Source organism: Narcine bancroftii, chromosome 13 (assembly GCF_036971445.1).
Source record: "Narcine bancroftii isolate sNarBan1 chromosome 13, sNarBan1.hap1, whole genome shotgun sequence".
Classification (NCBI taxonomy): Eukaryota; Metazoa; Chordata; class Chondrichthyes; order Torpediniformes; family Narcinidae; genus Narcine; species Narcine bancroftii.
Genome location: NC_091481.1, coordinates 91404027 through 91425440, shown reverse-complemented (window position 1 = coordinate 91425440; position 21414 = coordinate 91404027).

The following is a 21414-nucleotide window of genomic DNA, read 5'->3' as shown; positions in this document are numbered from 1 at the left end:
TGGGTTATCAGAGGGGGGAAATGAGATGTGGGAAACAAGATGCAGAGAAAGATGCACGGAAATAGAGGCAGGGAATGAGAGGCAGGGTATCAGAGGCAGGGAATCAGAGACACGGAAAGAGAGGCGTGGAATCAGAGGCCCGGGATCAGAGGCAGGGAATCAGAGGCAGGGAATCAGAGGCAGGGAATCAGAGGCGGGAATCAGAGGCAGGGAATCAGAGGCAGGGAATCAGAGGCAGGGAATCAGAGGAGTGGAATCAGAGGCGGGGAATCAGAGGCGTGGAATCAGAGGCGGGGAATCAGAGGCGGGGAATCAGAGGAGGGGAATCAGAGGCGGGGAATCAGTGGGAGGAAAAGAGATGTGGGGAAAGAGAGGCAGAGAAAGAGGCGCGGAAATAGGGGTAGGGAAAGAGAGGCGGGGAATGAAAGGTGGGGAATCAGAGGCGAGGAATCAGAGGCGTTGAATCTGAGGCGTGGAAAGAGAAGTGGGGAAACGGAGGCCGGGAAAGTTGCGCGGAAAGGGAGGCGGGTAATCAGAGGCAGGGAATCAGAGGCGGGCAATCAGAGGCGGGGAATCCGAGGCGGGGAAACAGAGGCGGGGAATCAGAGGCGGGGATTCAGAGGCGGGGAATCGGACGCAGGGAATCTGAGGCAGGGAATCTGAGGCAGGGAATCAGAGCTGGGGAATCTGAGGCGGGGAATCAGAGGCGGGGAATCAGAGGCGTGGAATCAGAGGTGGGGAATCAGAGGCGGGGAATCAGATGCGAGGAATCAGAGGCGGGGAATCATAGGCGGGGAATCAGATGCGGGGAATCAGAGGCAGGGAATTTGAGGCACGGAATCTGAGGCAGGGAATCAGAGCCGGGGAATCTGAGGCGGGGAATATGAGGTGGGGAATAAGAGGCGGGGAATCAGAGGCAGGGAATCTGAGGCAGGGAATCAGAGGCAGGGAATGAGAGGCGGGGAATCAGAGGCAGGGAATCTGAGGCAGGGAATCTGAGGCAGGGAATCTGAGGCAGGGAATCAGAGGCGGGGAATCAGAGGCAGGGAATCAGAGGCGGGGAATCAGAGGCAGGGAATATGAGGCAGGGAAGCTGATGCAGGGAATCAGAACCGGGGAATATGAGGGAGGGCATCAGAGGCGGGGAATCAGAGGCGGGGAATCAGAGGCGGGGAATAAGAGGCGGGGAATCAGAGGCGGGGAATCAGAGGCAGGGAATCTGAGGCAGAGAATCTGAGGCAGTGAATCTGAGGCAGGGAATCTGAGGCGGGGAATCAGAGGCAGGGAATCAGAGGCGGGGAATCAGAGGCGGGGAATCAGAGGCGGGGAATCAGCGGGAGGAAAAGAGATGTGGGGAAAGAGAGGCAGTGAAAGAGGCGCGGAAATAGAGGCAGGGAAAGCGAGGCGGGGAATGAAAGGTGGGGAATCAGAGGCGGGGAAACAGAGGCGGTGAAACAGGTGGGTAAACAGAGGTGGGTAAACATAGGCGGAGAAATAGAGGCGGGGAAAGTGATGGGTGAAACATAGTGGTTGGAAATTGTGTGTTGAAAATGAGGTACACAGAACAGATCAAACAGAGTTGTTGAAATTGACGGAGGGAAAGAGAGGCGCGGAAAAAGTGTAGGGGAAAAAGCGGAGGCGAAAGAGAGGCATACAGACAGAGGTGGGGAATCAGAGGCGGGGAATCAGAGGCGGGGAATCAGAGGCGGGCAATCAGTGGCAGGCAATCAGAGGTGGGGAATCAGAGGCGGGGAATAAGAGGCCTGGAATCAGAGGCGGGGAATCAGTGGCACGGAAAGAGAGGCGTGGAATCAGAGGCCCGGGATCAGAGGCAGGGAATCAGAGGCAGGGAATCAGAGGCAGGGAATCAGAGGCGGGGAATCATAGGCAGGGAATCGGAGGCAGGGAATCAGAGGCAGGGAATCAGAGGAGTGGAATCAGAGGCGGGGAATCAGAGGCGTGGAATCAGAGGCGGGGAATCAGAGGCGGGGAATCAGAGGAGGGGAATCAGAGGCGGGGAATCAGTGGGAGGAAAAGAGATGTGGGGAAAGAGAGGAAGAGAAAGAGGCGCGGAAATAGGGGCAGGGAAAGAGAGGCGGGGAATGAAAGGTGGGGAATCAGAGGCGAGGAATCAGAGGCGTGGAATCTGAGGCGGGGAAAGAGAAGTGGGGAAACGGAGGCCGGGAAAGTTGCGCGGAAAGGGAGGCGGGTAATCAGAGGCAGGGAATCAGAGGCGGGGAATCAGAGGCGGGGAATCCGAGGCGGGGAAACAGAGGCGGGGAATCAGAGGCAGGGATTCAGAGGCTGGGATTCAGAGGCGGGGAATCAGAGTCGGGGAATCAGAGGCGAGGAATCAGAGGCGGGGAATCGGACGCAGGGAATCTGAGGCAGGGAATCTGAGGCAGGGAATCAGAGCTGGGGAATCTGAGGCGGGGAATCAGAGGCGGGGAATCAGAGGCGTGGAATCAGAGGCGGGGAATCAGAGGCGGGGAATCAGATGCGAGGAATCTGAGGCGGGGAATCAGAGGCGGGGAATCAGATGCGGGGAATCAGAGGCAGGGAATTTGAGGCACGGAATCTGAGGCAGGGAATCAGAGCCGGGGAATCTGAGGCGGGGAATATGAGGTGGGGAATAAGAGGCGGGGAATCAGAGGCAGGGAATCTGAGGCAGGGAATCAGAGGCAGGGAATCAGAGGCGGGGAATCAGAGGCGGGGAATCAGAGGCAGGGAATCTGAGGCAGGGAATCTGAGGCAGGGAATCTGAGGCAGGGAATCAGAGGCGGGGAATCAGAGGCAGGGAATCAGAGGCGGGGAATCAGAGGCAGGGAACATGAGGCAGGGAAGCTGATGCAGGGAATCAGAACCGGGGAATCTGAGGGAGGGCATCAGAGGCGGGGAATCAGAGGCGGGGAATCAGAGGCGGGGAATCAGAGGCGGGGAATAAGAGGCGGGGAATCAGAGGCGGGGAATCAGAGGCAGGGAATCTGAGGCAGGGAATCTGAGGCAGGGAATCTGAGGCGGGGAATCAGAGGCAGGGAATCAGAGGCGGGGAATCAGAGGCGGGGAATCAGCGGGAGGAAAAGAGATGTGGGGAAAGAGAGGCAGTGAAAGAGGCGCGGAAATAGAGGCAGGGAAAGCGAGGCGGGGAATGAAAGGTGGGGAATCAGAGGCGGGGAATCAGAGGCGGGGAATCAGAGGCGGGCAATCAGTGGCAGGCAATCAGAGGTGGGGAATCAGAGGCGGGGAATAAGAGGCCTGGAATCAGAGGCGGGGAATCAGTGGCGTGGAATCAGAGGCGGGGAATCAGAGGCGGGGAATCAGAGGCGGGGATTCAGAGGTGGGGATTCAGAGGCTGGGAATCAGAGGCGGGGAATCATAGGCGCGGAATCAGAGGCGGGGAATCGGAGGCAGGGAATCTGAGGCAGGGAATCTGAGGCATGGAATCAGAGCCGGGGAATCTGAGGCAGGGAATCAGAGGCGAGGAATCAGAGGCGGGGATTCAGAGGCGGGGAATCAGAGGCAGGGAATCAGAGGCGGGAATCAGAAGCGGGGAATCAGAGGCGGGGAATCAGATGCGGGGAATCAGTGGCAGGGAATCTGAGGCAGGGAATCTGAAGCAGGGAATCTGAGCCAGGGAATCTGAGGCAGGGAATCAGAGGTGGGGAATCAGAGGCGGGGAATCAGAGGCGGGGAATCAGAGGCCGGGAATCAGACGCAGGGAATCAAATGAAGGGAATCAGATGAAGGGAATCTGAGGCAGGGAATCTGAGGCAGGGAATCTGAGGCAGGGAATCTGAGGCAGGGAATCTGAGGCGGGGAATCTGAGGCGGGGAATCTGAGTCGGGGAAACTGAGGCGGGGAATCTGAGGCAGGGAATCACAGGCATGGAATCAGAGGCGGGTTATCAGAGGGGGGAAATGAGATGTGGGAAACAAGATGCAGAGAAAGATGCACGGAAATAGAGGCAGGGAATGAGAGGCAGGGTATCAGAGGCAGGGAATCAGAGACACGGAAAGAGAGGCGTGGAATCAGAGGCCCGGGATCAGAGGCAGGGAATCAGAGGCAGGGAATCAGAGGCGGGGAATCAGAGGCAGGGAATCAGAGGCAGGGAATCAGAGGCAGGGAATCAGAGGAGGGGAATCAGAGGCGGGGAAATCAGAGGCGGGGAATCAGTGGCGGGGAATCAGAGGCGGGGAATCAGAGGCGGTGAAACAGGTGGGTAAACAGAGGTGGGTAAACATAGGCGGAGAAATAGAGGCGGGGAAAGTGATGGGTGAAACATAGTGGTTGGAAATTGTGTGTTGAAAATGAGGTACACAGAACAGATCAAACAGAGTTGTTGAAATTGAGGGAGGGAAAGAGAGGCGCGGAAAAAGTGTAGGGGAAAAAGCGGAGGCGAAAGAGAGGCATACAGACAGAGGTGGGGAATCAGAGGCGGGGAATCAGAGGCGGGGAATCAGAGGCGGGCAATCAGTGGCAGGCAATCAGAGGTGGGGAATCAGAGGCGGGGAATAAGAGGCCTGGAATCAGAGGCGGGGAATCAGTGGCGTGGAATCAGAGGCGGGGAATCAGAGGCAGGGAATCCGAGGCGGGGATTCAGAGGTGGGGATTCAGAGGCTGGGAATCAGAGGCGGGGAATCACAGGCGCGGAATCAGAGGCGGGGAATCGGAGGCAGGGAATCTGAGGCAGGGAATATGAGGCTTGGAATCAGAGCCGGGGAATCTGAGGCAGGGAATCAGAGGCGAGGAATCAGAGGCGGGGATTCAGAGGCGGGGAATCAGAGGCAGGGAATCAGAGGCGGGAATCAGAAGCGGGGAATCAGAGGCGGGGAATCAGATGCGGGGAATCAGTGGCAGGGAATCTGAGGCAGCGAATCTGAAGCAGGGAATCTGAGCCAGGGAATCTGAGGCAGGGAATCAGAGGTGGGGAATCAGAGGCGGGGAATCAGAGGCGGGGAATCAGAGGCCGGGAATCAGACGCAGGGAATCAAATGAAGGGAATCAGATGAAGGGAATCTGAGGCAGGGAATCTTAGGCAGGGAATCTGAGGCAGGGAATCTGAGGCAGGGAATCTGAGGCGGGGAATCTGAGGCGGGGAATCTGAGTCGGGGAATCTGAGGCGGGGAATCTGAGGCAGGGAATCACAGGCATGGAATCAGAGGTGGGTTATCAGAGGGGGGAAATGAGATGTGGGAAACAAGATGCAGAGAAAGATGCACGGAAATAGAGGCAGGGAATGAGAGGCAGGGTATCAGAGGCGGGGAATCAGAGGCGGGGAATCAGATGCAGGGAATAAAATGATGGGAATCAGATGAAGGGAATCTGAGGCAGGGAATCTGAGGCAGGGAATCTGAGGCAGGGAATCTGAGGCGGGGAATCTTAGGCGGGGAATCTGAGTCAGGGAATCTGAGGCGGGGAATCTGAGGCAGGGAATCACAGGCATGGAATCAGAGGCGGGTTATCAGAGGGGGGAAATGAGATGTGGGAAACAAGATGCAGAGAAATATGCACGGAAATAGTGGCAGGGAATGAGAGGCAGGGTATCAGATGCAGGGAATCAGAGACACGGAAAGAGAGGCGTGGAATCAGAGGCCCGGGATCAGAGGCAGGGAATCAGAGGCAGGGAATCAGAGGCAGGGAATCAGGGGCGGGGAATCAGAGGCAGGGAATCAGAGGCAGGGAATCGAGGCAGGGAATCAGAGGAGGGGAATCAGAGGCGGGGAATCAGAGGCGGGGAATCAGAGGCGGGGAATCAGAGGCGGGGAATCAGAGGAGGGGAATCAGAGGCGGGGAATCAGTGGGAGGAAAAGAGATGTGGGGAAAGAGAGGCAGAGAAAGATGCGCGGAAATAGGGGCAGGGAAAGAGAGGCGGGGAATGAAAGGTGGGAAATCAGAGGCGAGGAATCAGAGGCGGGGAAAGAGAAGTGGGGAAACGGAGGCCGGGAAAGTTGCGCGGAAAGGGAGGCGGGTAATCAGAGGCAGGGAATCAGAGGCGGGGAATCAGAGGCGGGGAATCCGAGGCGGGGAAACAGAGGCGGGGAATCAGAGGCGGGGATTCAGAGGCTGGGATTCAGAGGCGGGGAATCAGAGGCGGGGAATCAGAGGCGAGGAATCAGAGGCGGGGAATCGGACGCAGGGAATCTCAGGCAGGGAATCAGAGCCGGGTAATCTGAGGCGGGGAATCAGAGGCGGGGAATCAGAGGTGGGGAAACAGAGGCAGGGAATCAGAGGCGGGGATTCAGAGGCGGGGAATCAGAGGCAGGGATTCTGAGGCAGGGAATCTGAGGCAGGGAATCTGAGGCGGGGAATCAGAGGCGGGGAATCAGAGGCAGGGAATCAGAGGCGGGGATTCAGAGGCAGGGAATCTGAGGCAGGGAAGCTGATGCAGTGAATCAGAGCCGGGGAATCTGAGGCAGGGAATCAGAGGCTGGGAATCAGAGGCGGGGAATCAGAGGCAGGGAATAAGAGGCGGGGAATCAGAGGCAGAGAATCAGAGGCAGGGAATCTGAGGCAGGGAATCTGAGGCAGGGAATCTGAGGCAGGGAATCAGAGGCGGGGAATCAGAGGCGGGGAATCAGAGGCGGGGAATCAGCGGGAGGAAAAGAGATGTGAGGAAAGAGAGGCAGTGAAAGAGGCGCGAAAATAGAGGCAGGGAAAGAGAGGCGGGGAATGAAAGGTGGGGAATCAGAGGCGGGGAAATAGGCGGGTAAACAGAGGCAGGTAAACATAGGTGGATAAATAGAGGCGGGAAAAGAGGCGGGCAAAACATAGTGGTTGGAACTTGTGTGTTTAAAATGAGGTACACAAAACAGATCAAACAGTGTTGTGTAAATTGAGGGAGGGAAAGACAGGCACGGAAAGAGTGGAGGGGAAAGAGTGGAGGCGAAAGAGAGTCATAGAGACAGAGGTGGGGAATCAGAGGCGGGGAATCTGAGTCGGTGAAAGAGGTGGGTAAACAGAGGCGGCTAAACATAGGCGGAGAAATAGAGGCGGGGAAAGTGATGGGTGAAACATAGTGGTTGGAACTTGTGTGTTGAAAATGAGGTACACAGAACAGATCAAACAGAGTTGTTGAAATTGAGGGAGGGAAAGAGAGGCGCGGAAAGAGTGTAGGGGAAAAAGCGGAGGCGAAAGAGAGGCATACAGACAGAGGTGGGGAATCAGAGGCGGGGAATCAGAGGCGGGGAATCAGAGGCGGGCAATCAGTGGCAGGCAATCAGAGGTGGGGAATCAGAGGCGGGGAATAAGAGGCCTGGAATCAGAGGCGGGGAATCAGAGGCGTGGAATCAGAGGCGGGGATTCAGAGGCGGGGAATCAGAGGCGGGGAAACAGAGGCGGGGAATCAGAGGAGGGGATTCAGAGGTGGGGATTCAGAGGCTGGGAATCAGAGGCGGGGAATCATAGGCGGGGAATCAGAGGCGGGGAATCGGAGGCAGGGAATCTGAGGCAGGGAATCTGAGGCAGGGAATCAGAGCCGGGGAATCTGAGGCAGGGAATCAGAGGCGAGGAATCAGAGGCGGGGATTCAGAGGCGGGAATCAGAGGCAGGGAATCAGAGGCGGGAATCAGAGGTGGGGAATCAGAGGCGGTGAATCAGATGCGGGGAATCAGAGGCAGAGAATCTGAGGCAGGGAATCTGAAGCAGGGAATCTAAGCCAGGGAATCTGAGGCAGGGAATCAGAGGTGGGGAATCAGAGGCAGGGAATCAGAGGCGGGGAATCAGAGGCGGGGAATCAGATGCAGGGAATCAAATGATGGGAATCAGATGAAGGGAATCTGAGGCAGGGAATCTGAGGCAGGGAATCTGAGGCAGGGAATCTGAGGCGGGGAATCTGAGGCGGGGAATCTGAGTCAGGGAATCTGAGGCGGGGAATCTGAGGCAGGGAATCACAGGCATGGAATCAGAGGCGGGTTATCAGAGGGGGGAAATGAGATGTGGGAAACAAGATGCAGAGAAAGATGCACGGAAATAGAGGCAGGGAATGAGAGGCAGGGTATCAGAGGCAGGGAATCAGAGACACGGAAAGAGAGGCGTGGAATCAGAGGCCCGGGATCAGAGGCAGGGAATCAGAGGCAGGGAATCAGAGGCAGGGAATCAGAGGCGGGGAATCAGAGGCAGGGAATCAGAGGCAGGGAATCAGAGGCAGGGAATCAGAGGAGTGGAATCAGAGGTGGGGAATCAGAGGAGGGGATTCAGAGGTGGGGATTCAGAGGCTGGGAATCAGAGGCGGGGAATCATAGGCGGGGAATCAGAGGCGGGGAATCGGAGGCAGGGAATCTGAGGCAGGGAATCTGAGGCAGGGAATCAGAGCCGGGGAATCTGAGGCAGGGAATCAGAGGCGAGGAATCAGAGGCGGGGATTCAGAGGCGGGAATCAGAGGCAGGGAATCAGAGGCGGGAATCAGAGGTGGGGAATCAGAGGCGGTGAATCAGATGCGGGGAATCAGAGGCAGAGAATCTGAGGCAGGGAATCTGAAGCAGGGAATCTAAGCCAGGGAATCTGAGGCAGGGAATCAGAGGTGGGGAATCAGAGGCAGGGAATCAGAGGCGGGGAATCAGAGGCGGGGAATCAGATGCAGGGAATCAAATGATGGGAATCAGATGAAGGGAATCTGAGGCAGGGAATCTGAGGCAGGGAATCTGAGGCAGGGAATCTGAGGCGGGGAATCTGAGGCGGGGAATCTGAGTCAGGGAATCTGAGGCGGGGAATCTGAGGCAGGGAATCACAGGCATGGAATCAGAGGCGGGTTATCAGAGGGGGGAAATGAGATGTGGGAAACAAGATGCAGAGAAAGATGCACGGAAATAGAGGCAGGGAATGAGAGGCAGGGTATCAGAGGCAGGGAATCAGAGACACGGAAAGAGAGGCGTGGAATCAGAGGCCCGGGATCAGAGGCAGGGAATCAGAGGCAGGGAATCAGAGGCAGGGAATCAGAGGCGGGGAATCAGAGGCAGGGAATCAGAGGCAGGGAATCAGAGGCAGGGAATCAGAGGAGTGGAATCAGAGGTGGGGAATCATAGGCGTGGAATCAGAGGCGGGGAATCAGAGGCGGGGAATCAGAGGAGGGGAATCAGAGGCGGGGAATCAGTGGGAGGAAAAGAGATGTGGGGAAAGAGAGGCAGAGAAAGAGGCGCGGAAATAGGGGCAGGGAAAGAGAGGCGGGGAATGAAAGGTGGGGATTCAGAGGCGAGGAATCAGAGGCGTGGAATCTGAGGCGGGGAAAGAGAAGTGGGGAAACGGAGGCCGGGAAAGTTGCGCGGAAAGGGAGGCGGGTAATCAGAGGCAGGGAATCAGAGGCGGGGAATCAGAGGCGGGGAATCCGAGGCGGGGAAACAGAGGCGGGGAATCAGAGGCGGGGATTCAGAGGCTGGGATTCAGAGGCGGGGAATCAGAGGCGGGGAATCAGAGGCGAGGAATCAGAGGCGGGGAATCAGATGCAGGGAATCTGAGGCAGGGAATCTGAGGCAGGGAATCAGAGCTGGGGAATCTGAGGCGGGGAATCAGAGGCGGGGAATCAGAGGCGTGGAATCAGAGGTGGGGAATCAGAGGCGGGGAATCAGATGCGAGGAATCAGAGGCGGGGAATCATAGGCGGGGAATCAGATGCGGGGAATCAGAGGCAGGGAATTTGAGGCACGGAATCTGAGGCAGGGAATCAGAGCCGGGGAATCTGAGGCAGGGAATCAGAGGCGAGGAATCAGAGGCGGGGATTCAGAGGCGGGAATCAGAGGCAGGGAATCAGAGGCGGGAATCAGAGGCGGGGAATAAGAGGCGGTGAATCAGATGCGGGGAATCAGAGGCAGGGAATCTGAGGCAGGGAATCTGAAGCAGGGAATCTGAGCCAGGGAATCTGAGGCAGGGAATCAGAGGTGGGGAATCAGAGGCAGGGAATCAGAGGCGGGGAATCAGAGGCGGGGAATCAGATGCAGGGAATAAAATGATGGGAATCAGATGAAGGGAATCTGAGGCAGGGAATCTGAGGCAGGGAATCTGAGGCAGGGAATCTGAGGCGGGGAATCTGAGGCGGGGAATCTGAGTCGGGGAATCTGAGGCGCGGAATCTGAGGCAGGGTATCACAGGCATGGAATCAGAGGCGGGTTATCAGAGGGGGGAAATGAGATGTGGGAAACAAGATGCAGAGAAAGATGCACGGAAATAGTGGCAGGGAATGAGAGGCAGGGTATCAGATGCAGGGAATCAGAGACACGGAAAGAGAGGCGTGGAATCAGAGGCCCGGGATCAGAGGCAGGGAATCAGAGGCAGGGAATCAGAGGCAGGGAATCAGGGGCGGGGAATCAGAGGCAGGGAATCAGAGGCAGGGAATCGAGGCAGGGAATCAGAGGAGGGGAATCAGAGGCGGGGAATCAGAGGCGGGGAATCAGAGGCGGGGAATCAGAGGCGGGGAATCAGAGGAGGGGAATCAGAGGCGGGGAATCAGTGGGAGGAAAAGAGATGTGGGGAAAGAGAGGCAGAGAAAGAGGCGCGGAAATAGGGGCAGGGAAAGAGAGGTGGGGAATGAAAGGTGGGGAATCAGAGGAGAGGAATCAGAGGCGTGGAATCTGAGGCGGGGAAAGAGAAGTGGGGAAACGGAGGCCGGGAAAGTTGCGCGGAAAGGGAGGCGGGTAATCAGAGGCAGGGAATCAGAGGCGGGGAATCAGAGGCGGGGAATCCGAGGCGGGGAAACAGAGGCGGGGAATCAGAGGCGGGGATTCAGAGGCTGGGATTCAGAGGCGGGGAATCAGAGGCGGGGAATCAGAGGCGAGGAATCAGAGGCGGGGAATCGGACGCAGGGAATCTGAGGCAGGGAATCAGAGCCGGGTAATCTGAGGCGGGGAATCAGAGGCGGGGAATCAGAGGCGGGGAAACAGAGGCAGGGAATCAGAGGCGGGGAATCAGAGGCGGGGAATCAGAGGCAGGGAATCTGAGGCAGGGAATCTGAGGCAGGGAATCTGAGGCGGGGAATCAGAGGCGGGGAATCAGAGGCAGGGAATCAGAGGCGGGGATTCAGAGGCAGGGAATCTGAGGCAGGGAAGCTGATGCAGTGAATCAGAGCCGGGGAATCTGAGGCAGGGAATCAGAGGCGGGGAATCAGAGGCGGGGAATCAGAGGCGGGGAATAAGAGGCGGGGAATCAGAGGCGGGGAATCAGAGGCAGGGAATCTGAGGCAGGGAATCTGAGGCAGGGAATCTGAGGCAGGGAATCAGAGGCGGGGAATCAGAGGCAGGGAATCAGAGGCGGGGAATCAGAGGCGGGGAATCAGCGGGAGGAAAAGAGATGTGAGGAAAGAGAGGCAGTGAAAGAGGCGCGAAAATAGAGGCAGGGAAAGAGAGGCGGGGAATGAAAGGTGGGGAATCAGAGGCGGGGAAATAGGCGGGTAAACAGAGGCAGGTAAACATAGGTGGATAAATAGAGGCGGGAAAAGAGGCGGGCAAAACATAGTGGTTGGAACTTGTGTGTTTAAAATGAGGTACACAAAACAGATCAAACAGTGTTGTTGAAATTGAGGGAGGGAAAGACAGGCACGGAAAGAGTGGAGGGGAAAGAGTGGAGGCGAAAGAGAGTCATAGAGACAGAGGTGGGGAATCAGAGGCGGGGAATCAGAGTCGGTGAAAGAGGTGGGTAAACAGAGGCGGGTAAACATAGGCGGAGAAATAGAGGCGGGGAAAGTGATGGGTGAAACATAGTGGTTGGAACTTGTGTGTTGAAAATGAGGTACACAGAACAGATCAAACAGAGTTGTTGAAATTGAGGGAGGGAAAGAGAGGTGCGGAAAGAGTGTAGGGGAAAAAGCGGAGGCGAAAGAGAGGCATACAGACAGAGGTGGGGAATCAGAGGCGGGGAATCAGAGGCGGGGAATCAGAGGCGGGCAATCAGTGGCAGGCAATCAGAGGTGGGGAATCAGAGGCGGGGAATAAGAGGCCTGGAATCAGAGGCGGGGAATCAGAGGCGTGGAATCAGAGGCGGGGATTCAGAGGCGGGGAATCAGAGGCGGGGAAACAGAGGCGGGGAATCAGAGGCGGGGATTCAGAGGTGGGGATTCAGAGGCTGGGAATCAGAGGCGGGGAATCATAGGCGGGGAATCAGAGGCGGGGAATCGGAGGCAGGGAATCTGAGGCAGGGAATCTGAGGCAGGGAATCAGAGCCGGGGAATCTGAGGAAGGGAATCAGAGGCGAGGAATCAGAGGCGGGGATTCAGAGGCGGGAATCAGAGGCAGGGAATCAGAGGCGGGAATCAGAGGCGGGGAATCAGAGGCGGTGAATCAGATGCGGGGAATCAGAGGCAGGGAATCTGAGGCAGGGAATCTGAAGCAGGGAATCTGAGCCAGGGAATCTGAGGCAGGGAATCAGAGGTGGGGAATCAGAGGCAGGGAATCAGAGGCGGGGAATCAGAGGCGGGGAATCAGATGCAGGGAATCAAATGATGGGAATCAGATGAAGGGAATCTGAGGCAGGGAATCTGAGGCAGGGAATCTGAGGCAGGGAATCTGAGGCGGGGAATCTGAGGCGGGGAATCTGAGTCAGGGAATCTGAGGCGGGGAATCTGAGGCAGGGAATCACAGGCATGGAATCAGAGGTGGGTTATCAGAGGGGGGAAATGAGATGTGGGAAACAAGATGCAGAGAAAGATGCACGGAAATAGAGGCAGGGAATGAGAGGCAGGGTATCAGAGGCAGGGAATCAGAGACACGGAAAGAGAGGCGTGGAATCAGAGGCCCGGGATCAGAGGCAGGGAATCAGAGGCAGGGAATCAGAGGCAGGGAATCAGAGGCGGGAATCAGAGGCAGGGAATCAGAGGCAGGGAATCAGAGGCAGGGAATCAGAGGAGTGGAATCAGAGGCGGGGAATCAGAGGAGGGGAATCAGAGGCGGGGAATCAGAGGCGTGGAATCAGAGGCGGGAATCAGAGGCAGGGAATCTGAGGCAGGGAATCAGAGGCAGGGAATCAGAGGCGTGGAATCAGAGGCGGGGAATCAGAGGCGGGGAATCAGAGGAGGGGAATCAGAGGCGGGGAATCAGTGGGAGGAAAAGAGATGTGGGGAAAGAGAGGCAGAGAAAGAGGCGCGGAAATAGGGGTAGGGAAAGAGAGGCGGGGAATGAAAGGTGGGGAATCAGAGGCGAGGAATCAGAGGCGTTGAATCTGAGGCGTGGAAAGAGAAGTGGGGAAACGGAGGCCGGGAAAGTTGCGCGGAAAGGGAGGCGGGTAATCAGAGGCAGGGAATCAGAGGCGGGCAATCAGAGGCGGGGAATCCGAGGCGGGGAAACAGAGGCGGGGAATCAGAGGCGGGGATTCAGAGGCGGGGAATCGGACGCAGGGAATCTGAGGCAGGGAATCTGAGGCAGGGAATCAGAGCTGGGGAATCTGAGGCGGGGAATCAGAGGTGGGGAATCAGAGGCGTGGAATCAGAGGTGGGGAATCAGAGGCGGGGAATCAGATGCGAGGAATCAGAGGCGGGGAATCATAGGCGGGGAATCAGATGCGGGGAATCAGAGGCAGGGAATTTGAGGCACGGAATCTGAGGCAGGGAATCAGAGCCGGGGAATCTGAGGCGGGGAATATGAGGTGGGGAATAAGAGGCGGGGAATCAGAGGCAGGGAATCTGAGGCAGGGAATCAGAGGCAGGGAATGAGAGGCGGGGAATCAGAGGCAGGGAATCTGAGGCAGGGAATCTGAGGCAGGGAATCTGAGGCAGGGAATCAGAGGCGGGGAATCAGAGGCAGGGAATCAGAGGCGGGGAATCAGAGGCAGGGAATATGAGGCAGGGAAGCTGATGCAGGGAATCAGAACCGGGGAATATGAGGGAGGGCATCAGAGGCGGGGAATCAGAGGCGGGGAATCAGAGGCGGGGAATAAGAGGCGGGGAATCAGAGGCGAGGAATCAGAGGCAGGGAATCTGAGGCAGAGAATCTGAGGCAGTGAATCTGAGGCAGGGAATCTGAGGCGGGGAATCAGAGGCAGGGAATCAGAGGCGGGGAATCAGAGGCGGGGAATCAGAGGCGGGGAATCAGCGGGAGGAAAAGAGATGTGGGGAAAGAGAGGCAGTGAAAGAGGCGCGGAAATAGAGGCAGGGAAAGCGAGGCGGGGAATGAAAGGTGGGGAATCAGAGGCGGGGAAACAGAGGCGGTGAAACAGGTGGGTAAACAGAGGTGGGTAAACATAGGCGGAGAAATAGAGGCGGGGAAAGTGATGGGTGAAACATAGTGGTTGGAAATTGTGTGTTGAAAATGAGGTACACAGAACAGATCAAACAGAGTTGTTGAAATTGACGGAGGGAAAGAGAGGCGCGGAAAAAGTGTAGGGGAAAAAGCGGAGGCGAAAGAGAGGCATACAGACAGAGGTGGGGAATCAGAGGCGGGGAATCAGAGGCGGGGAATCAGAGGCGGGCAATCAGTGGCAGGCAATCAGAGGTGGGGAATCAGAGGCGGGGAATAAGAGGCCTGGAATCAGAGGCGGGGAATCAGTGGCACGGAAAGAGAGGCGTGGAATCAGAGGCCCGGGATCAGAGGCAGGGAATCAGAGGCAGGGAATCAGAGGCAGGGAATCAGAGGCGGGGAATCATAGGCAGGGAATCGGAGGCAGGGAATCAGAGGCAGGGAATCAGAGGAGTGGAATCAGAGGCGGGGAATCAGAGGCGTGGAATCAGAGGCGGGGAATCAGAGGCGGGGAATCAGAGGAGGGGAATCAGAGGCGGGGAATCAGTGGGAGGAAAAGAGATGTGGGGAAAGAGAGGAAGAGAAAGAGGCGCGGAAATAGGGGCAGGGAAAGAGAGGCGGGGAATGAAAGGTGGGGAATCAGAGGCGAGGAATCAGAGGCGTGGAATCTGAGGCGGGGAAAGAGAAGTGGGGAAACGGAGGCCGGGAAAGTTGCGCGGAAAGGGAGGCGGGTAATCAGAGGCAGGGAATCAGAGGCGGGGAATCAGAGGCGGGGAATTCGAGGCGGGGAAACAGAGGCGGGGAATCAGAGGCAGGGATTCAGAGGCTGGGATTCAGAGGCGGGGAATCAGAGTCGGGGAATCAGAGGCGAGGAATCAGAGGCGGGGAATCGGACGCAGGGAATCTGAGGCAGGGAATCTGAGGCAGGGAATCAGAGCTGGGGAATCTGAGGCGGGGAATCAGAGGCGGGGAATCAGAGGCGTGGAATCAGAGGCGGGGAATCAGAGGCGGGGAATCAGATGCGAGGAATCTGAGGCGGGGAATCAGAGGCGGGGAATCAGATGCGGGGAATCAGAGGCAGGGAATTTGAGGCACGGAATCTGAGGCAGGGAATCAGAGCCGGGGAATCTGAGGCGGGGAATATGAGGTGGGGAATAAGAGGCGGGGAATCAGAGGCAGGGAATCTGAGGCAGGGAATCAGAGGCAGGGAATCAGAGGCGGGGAATCAGAGGCGGGGAATCAGAGGCAGGGAATCTGAGGCAGGGAATCTGAGGCAGGGAATCTGAGGCAGGGAATCAGAGGCGGGGAATCAGAGGCAGGGAATCAGAGGCGGGGAATCAGAGGCAGGGAACATGAGGCAGGGAAGCTGATGCAGGGAATCAGAACCGGGGAATCTGAGGGAGGGCATCAGAGGCGGGGAATCAGAGGCGGGGAATCAGAGGCGGGGAATCAGAGGCGGGGAATAAGAGGCGGGGAATCAGAGGCGGGGAATCAGAGGCAGGGAATCTGAGGCAGGGAATCTGAGGCAGGGAATCTGAGGCGGGGAATCAGAGGCAGGGAATCAGAGGCGGGGAATCAGAGGCGGGGAATCAGCGGGAGGAAAAGAGATGTGGGGAAAGAGAGGCAGTGAAAGAGGCGCGGAAATAGAGGCAGGGAAAGCGAGGCGGGGAATGAAAGGTGGGGAATCAGAGGCGGGGAAACAGGCGGGTAAACAGAGGCAGGTAAACATAGGTGGATAAATAGAGGCGGGGAAAGTGGCGGGCAAAACATAGTGGTTGGAACTTGTGTGTTTAAAATCAGGTACACAAAACAGATCAAACAGTGTTGTTGAATTTGAGGGAGGGAAAGACAGGCACGGAAAGATTGGAGGGGAAAGAGTGGAGGCGAAAGAGAGGCGTAGAGACAGAGGTGGGGAATCATAGGCGGGGAATCAGAGGCGGTGAAGCAGGTGGGTAAACAGAGGTGGGTAAACATAGGCGGAGAAATAGAGGCGGGGAAAGTGATGGGTGAAACATAGTGGTTGGAAATTGTGTGTTGAAAATGAGGTACACAGAACAGATCAAACAGAGTTGTTGAAATTGAGGGAGGGAAAGAGAGGCGCGGAAAAAGTGTAGGGGAAAAAGCGGAGGCGAAAGAGAGGCATACAGACAGAGTTGGGGAATCAGAGGCGGGGAATCAGAGGCGGGGAATCAGAGGCGGGCAATCAGTGGCAGGCAATCAGAGGTGGGGAATCAGAGGCGGGGAATAAGAGGCCTGGAATCAGAGGCGGGGAATCAGTGGCGTGGAATCAGAGGCGGGGAATCAGAGGCGGGGAATCAGAGGCGGGGATTCAGAGGTGGGGATTCAGAGGCTGGGAATCAGAGGCGGGGAATCATAGGCGCGGAATCAGAGGCGGGGAATCGGAGGCAGGGAATCTGAGGCAGGGAATCTGAGGCATGGAATCAGAGCCGGGGAATCTGAGGCAGGGAATCAGAGGCGAGGAATCAGAGGCGGGGATTCAGAGGCGGGGAATCAGAGGCAGGGAATCAGAGGCGGGAATCAGAAGCGGGGAATCAGAGGCGGGGAATCAGATGCGGGGAATCAGTGGCAGGGAATCTGAGGCAGGGAATCTGAAGCAGGGAATCTGAGCCAGGGAATCTGAGGCAGGGAATCAGAGGTGGGGAATCAGAGGCGGGGAATCAGAGGCGGGGAATCAGAGGCCGGGAATCAGACGCAGGGAATCAAATGAAGGGAATCAGATGAAGGGAATCTGAGGCAGGGAATCTGAGGCAGGGAATCTGAGGCAGGGAATCTGAGGCAGGGAATCTGAGGCGGGGAATCTGAGGCGGGGAATCTGAGTCGGGGAAACTGAGGCGGGGAATCTGAGGCAGGGAATCACAGGCATGGAATCAGAGGCGGGTTATCAGAGGGGGGAAATGAGATGTGGGAAACAAGATGCAGAGAAAGATGCACGGAAATAGAGGCAGGGAATGAGAGGCAGGGTATCAGAGGCAGGGAATCAGAGACACGGAAAGAGAGGCGTGGAATCAGAGGCCCGGGATCAGAGGCAGGGAATCAGAGGCAGGGAATCAGAGGCGGGGAATCAGAGGCAGGGAATCAGAGGCAGGGAATCAGAGGCAGGGAATCAGAGGAGGGGAATCAGAGGCGGGGAATCAGAGGCGGGGAATCAGAGGCGGGGAATCAGAGGAGGGGAATCAGAGGCGGGGAATCAGTGGGAGGAAAAGAGATGTGGGGAAAGAGACACAGAGAAAGAGGCGCGAAAATAGGGTCTGGGAAAGAGAGGCGGGGAATGAAAGGTGGGGAATCAGAGGCGAGGAATCAGAGGCGTGGAATCTGAGGCGGGGAAAGAGAAGTGGGGAAACGGAGGCCGGGAAAGTTGCGCGGAAAGGGAGGCGGGTAATCAGAGGCAGGGAATCAGTGGCGGGGAATCAGAGGCGGGGAATCAGAGGCGGTGAAACAGGTGGGTAAACAGAGGTGGGTAAACATAGGCGGAGAAATAGAGGCGGGGAAAGTGATGGGTGAAACATAGTGGTTGGAAATTGTGTGTTGAAAATGAGGTACACAGAACAGATCAAACAGAGTTGTTGAAATTGAGGGAGGGAACGAGAGGCGCGGAAAAAGTGTAGGGGAAAAAGCAGAGGCGAAAGAGAGGCATACAGACAGAGGTGGGGAATCAGAGGCGGGGAATCAGAGGCGGGGAATCAGAGGCGGGCAATCAGTGGCAGGCAATCAGAGGTGGGGAATCAGAGGCAGGGATTAAGAGGCCTGGAATCAGAGGCGGGGAATCAGTGGCGTGGAATCAGAGGCGGGGAATCAGAGGCGGGGAATCCGAGGCGGGGATTCAGAGGTGGGGATTCAGAGGCTGGGAATCAGAGGCGGGGAATCACAGGCGCGGAATCAGAGGCGGGGAATCGGAGGCAGGGAATCTGAGGCAGGGAATATGAGGCTTGGAATCAGAGCCGGGGAATCTGAGGCAGGGAATCAGAGGCGAGGAATCAGAGGCGGGGATTCAGAGGCGGGGAATCAGAGGCAGGGAATCAGAGGCGGGAATCAGAAGCGGGGAATCAGAGGCGGGGAATCAGATGCGGGGAATCAGTGGCAGCGAATCTGAGGCAGCGAATCTGAAGCAGGGAATCTGAGCCAGGGAATCTGAGGCAGGGAATCAGAGGTGGGGAATCAGAGGCGGGGAATCAGAGGCGGGGAATCAGAGGCCGGGAATCAGACGCAGGGAATCAAATGAAGGGAATCAGATGAAGGGAATCTGAGGCAGGGAATCTTAGGCAGGGAATCTGAGGCAGGGAATCTGAGGCAGGGAATCTGAGGCGGGGAATCTGAGGCGGGGAATCTGAGTCGGGGAATCTGAGGTGGGGAATCTGAGGCAGGGAATCACAGGCATGGAATCAGAGGTGGGTTATCAGAGGGGGGAAATGAGATGTGGGAAACAAGATGCAGAGAAAGATGCACGGAAATAGAGGCAGGGAATGAGAGGCTGGGTATCAGAGGCAGGGAATCAGAGACACGGAAAGGGAGGTGTGGAATCAGAGGCCCGGGATCAGAGGCAGGGAATCAGAGGCAGGGAATCAGAGGCAGGGAATCAGAGGCGGGGAATCAGAGGCAGGGAATCAGAGGCAGGGAATCAGAGGCAGGGAATCAGAGGAGGGGAATCAAAGGCGGGGAATCAGAGGCGGGGAATCAGAGGGGATTCAGAGGCGGGGAATCAGAGGAGGGGAATCAGAGGCGCGGAATCAGTGGGAGGAAAAGAGATGTGGGGAAAGAGAGGCAGAGAAAGAGGCGCGGCAATAGGGGCAGGGAAAGAGAGGCGGGGAATGAAAGGTGGGGAATCAGAGGCGAGGAATCAGAGGCGTGGAATCTGAGGCGGGGAAAGAGAAGTGGGGAAACGGAGGCTGGGAAAGTTGCGCGGAAAGGGAGGCGGGTAATCAGAGGCAGGGAATCAGAGGCGGGGAATCAGAGGCGGGGAATCCGAGGCGGGGAAACAGAGGCGGGGAATCTGAGGCGGGGAATCAGAGGCAGGGAATTTGAGGCACGGAATCTGAGGCAGGGAATCAGAGGCGGGGAATCAGAGGCAGGGAATCTGAGGCAGGGAATCTGAGGCAGGGAAGCTGATGCAGGGAATCAGAACCGGGGAATCTGAGGGAGGGCATCAGAGGCGGGGAATCAGAGGCAGGGAATCTGAGGCAGGGAATCTGAGGCAGGGAATCTGAGGCAGGGAATCAGAGGCGGGGAATCAGAGGCAGGGAATCAGAGGCGGGGAATCAGAGGCAGGGAATATGAGGCAGGGAAGCTGATGCAGGGAATCAGAACCGGGGAATCTGAGGGAGGGCATCAGAGGCGGGGAATCAGAGGCGGGGAATCAGAGGCGGGGAATAAGAGGCGGGGAATCAGAGGCGGGGAATCAGAGGCAGGGAATCTGAGGCAGGGAATCTGAGGCAGGGAATCTGAGGCAGGGAATCTGAGGCGGGGAATCAGAGGCAGGGAATCAGAGGCGGGGAATCAGAGGCGGGGAATCAGCGGGAGGAAAAGAGATGTGGGGAAAGAGAGGCAGTGAAAGAGGCGCGGAAATAGAGGCAGGGAAAGCGAGGCGGGGAATGAAAGGTGGGGAATCAGAGGCGGGGAAACAGGCGGGTAAACAGAGGCAGGTAAACATAGGTGGATAAATAGAGGCGGGGAAAGTGGCGGGCAAAACATAGTGGTTGGAACTTGTGTGTTTAAAATCAGGTACACAAAACAGATCAAACAGTGTTGTTGAATTTGAGGGAGGGAAAGACAGGCACGGAAAGAGTGGAGGGGAAAGAGTGGAGGCGAAAGAGAGGCGTAGAGACAGAGGTGGGGAATCATAGGCGGGGAATCAGAGGCGGTGAAACAGGTGGGTAAACAGAGGTGGGTAAACATAGGCGGAGAAATAGAGGCGGGGAAAGTGATGGGTGAAACATAGTGGTTGGAAATTGTGTGTTGAAAATGAGGTACACAGAACAGATCAAACAGAGTTGTTGAAATTGAGGGAGCGAAAGAGAGGCGCGGAAAAAGTGTAGGGGAAAAAGCGGAGGCGAAAGAGAGGCATACAGACAGAGGTGGTGAATCAGAGGCGGGGAATCAGAGGCGGGGAATCAGAGGCGGGCAATCAGTGGCAGGCAATCAGAGGTGGGGAATCAGAGGCGGGGAATAAGAGGCCTGAAATCAGAGGCGGGGAATCAGTGGCGTGGAATCAGAGGCGGGGAATCAGAGGCGGGGAATCAGAGGCGGGGATTCAGAGGTGGGGATTCAGAGGCTGGGAATCAGAGGCGGGGAATCATAGGCGCGGAATCAGAGGCGGGGAATCGGAGGCAGGGAATCTGAGGCAGGGAATCTGAGGCATGGAATCAGTGCCGGGGAATCTGAGGCAGGGAATCAGAGGCGAGGAATCAGAGGCGGGGATTCAGAGGCGGGGAATCAGAGGCAGGGAATCAGAGGCGGGAATCAGAAGCGGGGAATCAGAGGCGGGGAATCAGAGGCGGGAATCAGAAGCGGGGAATCAGACGCAGGGAATCAAATGAAGGGAATCAGATGAAGGGAATCTGAGGCAGGGAATCTGAGGCAGGGAATCTGAGGCAGGGAATCTGAGGCAGGGAATCTGAGGCGGGGAATCTGAGGCGGGGAATCTGAGTCGGGGAATCTGAGGCGGGGAATCTGAGGCAGGGAATCACTGGCATGGAATCAGAGGCGGGTTATCAGAGGGGGGAAATGAGATGTGGGAAACAAGATGCAGAGAAAGATGCACGGAAATAGAGGCAGGGAATGAGAGGCAGGGTATCAGAGGCAGGGAATCAGAGACACGGAAAGAGAGGCGTGGAATCAGAGGCCCGGGATCAGAGGCAGGGAATCAGAGGCAGGGAATCAGAGGCAGGGAATCAGAGGCGGGGAATCAGAGGCAGGGAATCAGAGGCAGGGAATCAGAGGCAGGGAATCAGAGGAGGGGAATCAGAGGCGGGGAATCAGAGGCGGGGAATCAGAGGCGGGGAATCAGAGGAGGGGAATCAGAGGCGGGGAATCAGTGGGAGGAAAAGAGATGTGGGGAAAGAGAGGCAGAGAAAGAGGCGCGAAAATAGGGTCTGGGAAAGAGAGGCGGGGAATGAAAGGTGGGGAATCAGAGGCGAGGAATCAGAGGCGTGGAATCTGAGGCGGGGAAAGAGAAGTGGGGAAACGGAGGCCGGGAAAGTTGCGCGGAAAGGGAGGCGGGTAATCAGAGGCAGGGAATCAGTGGCGGGGAA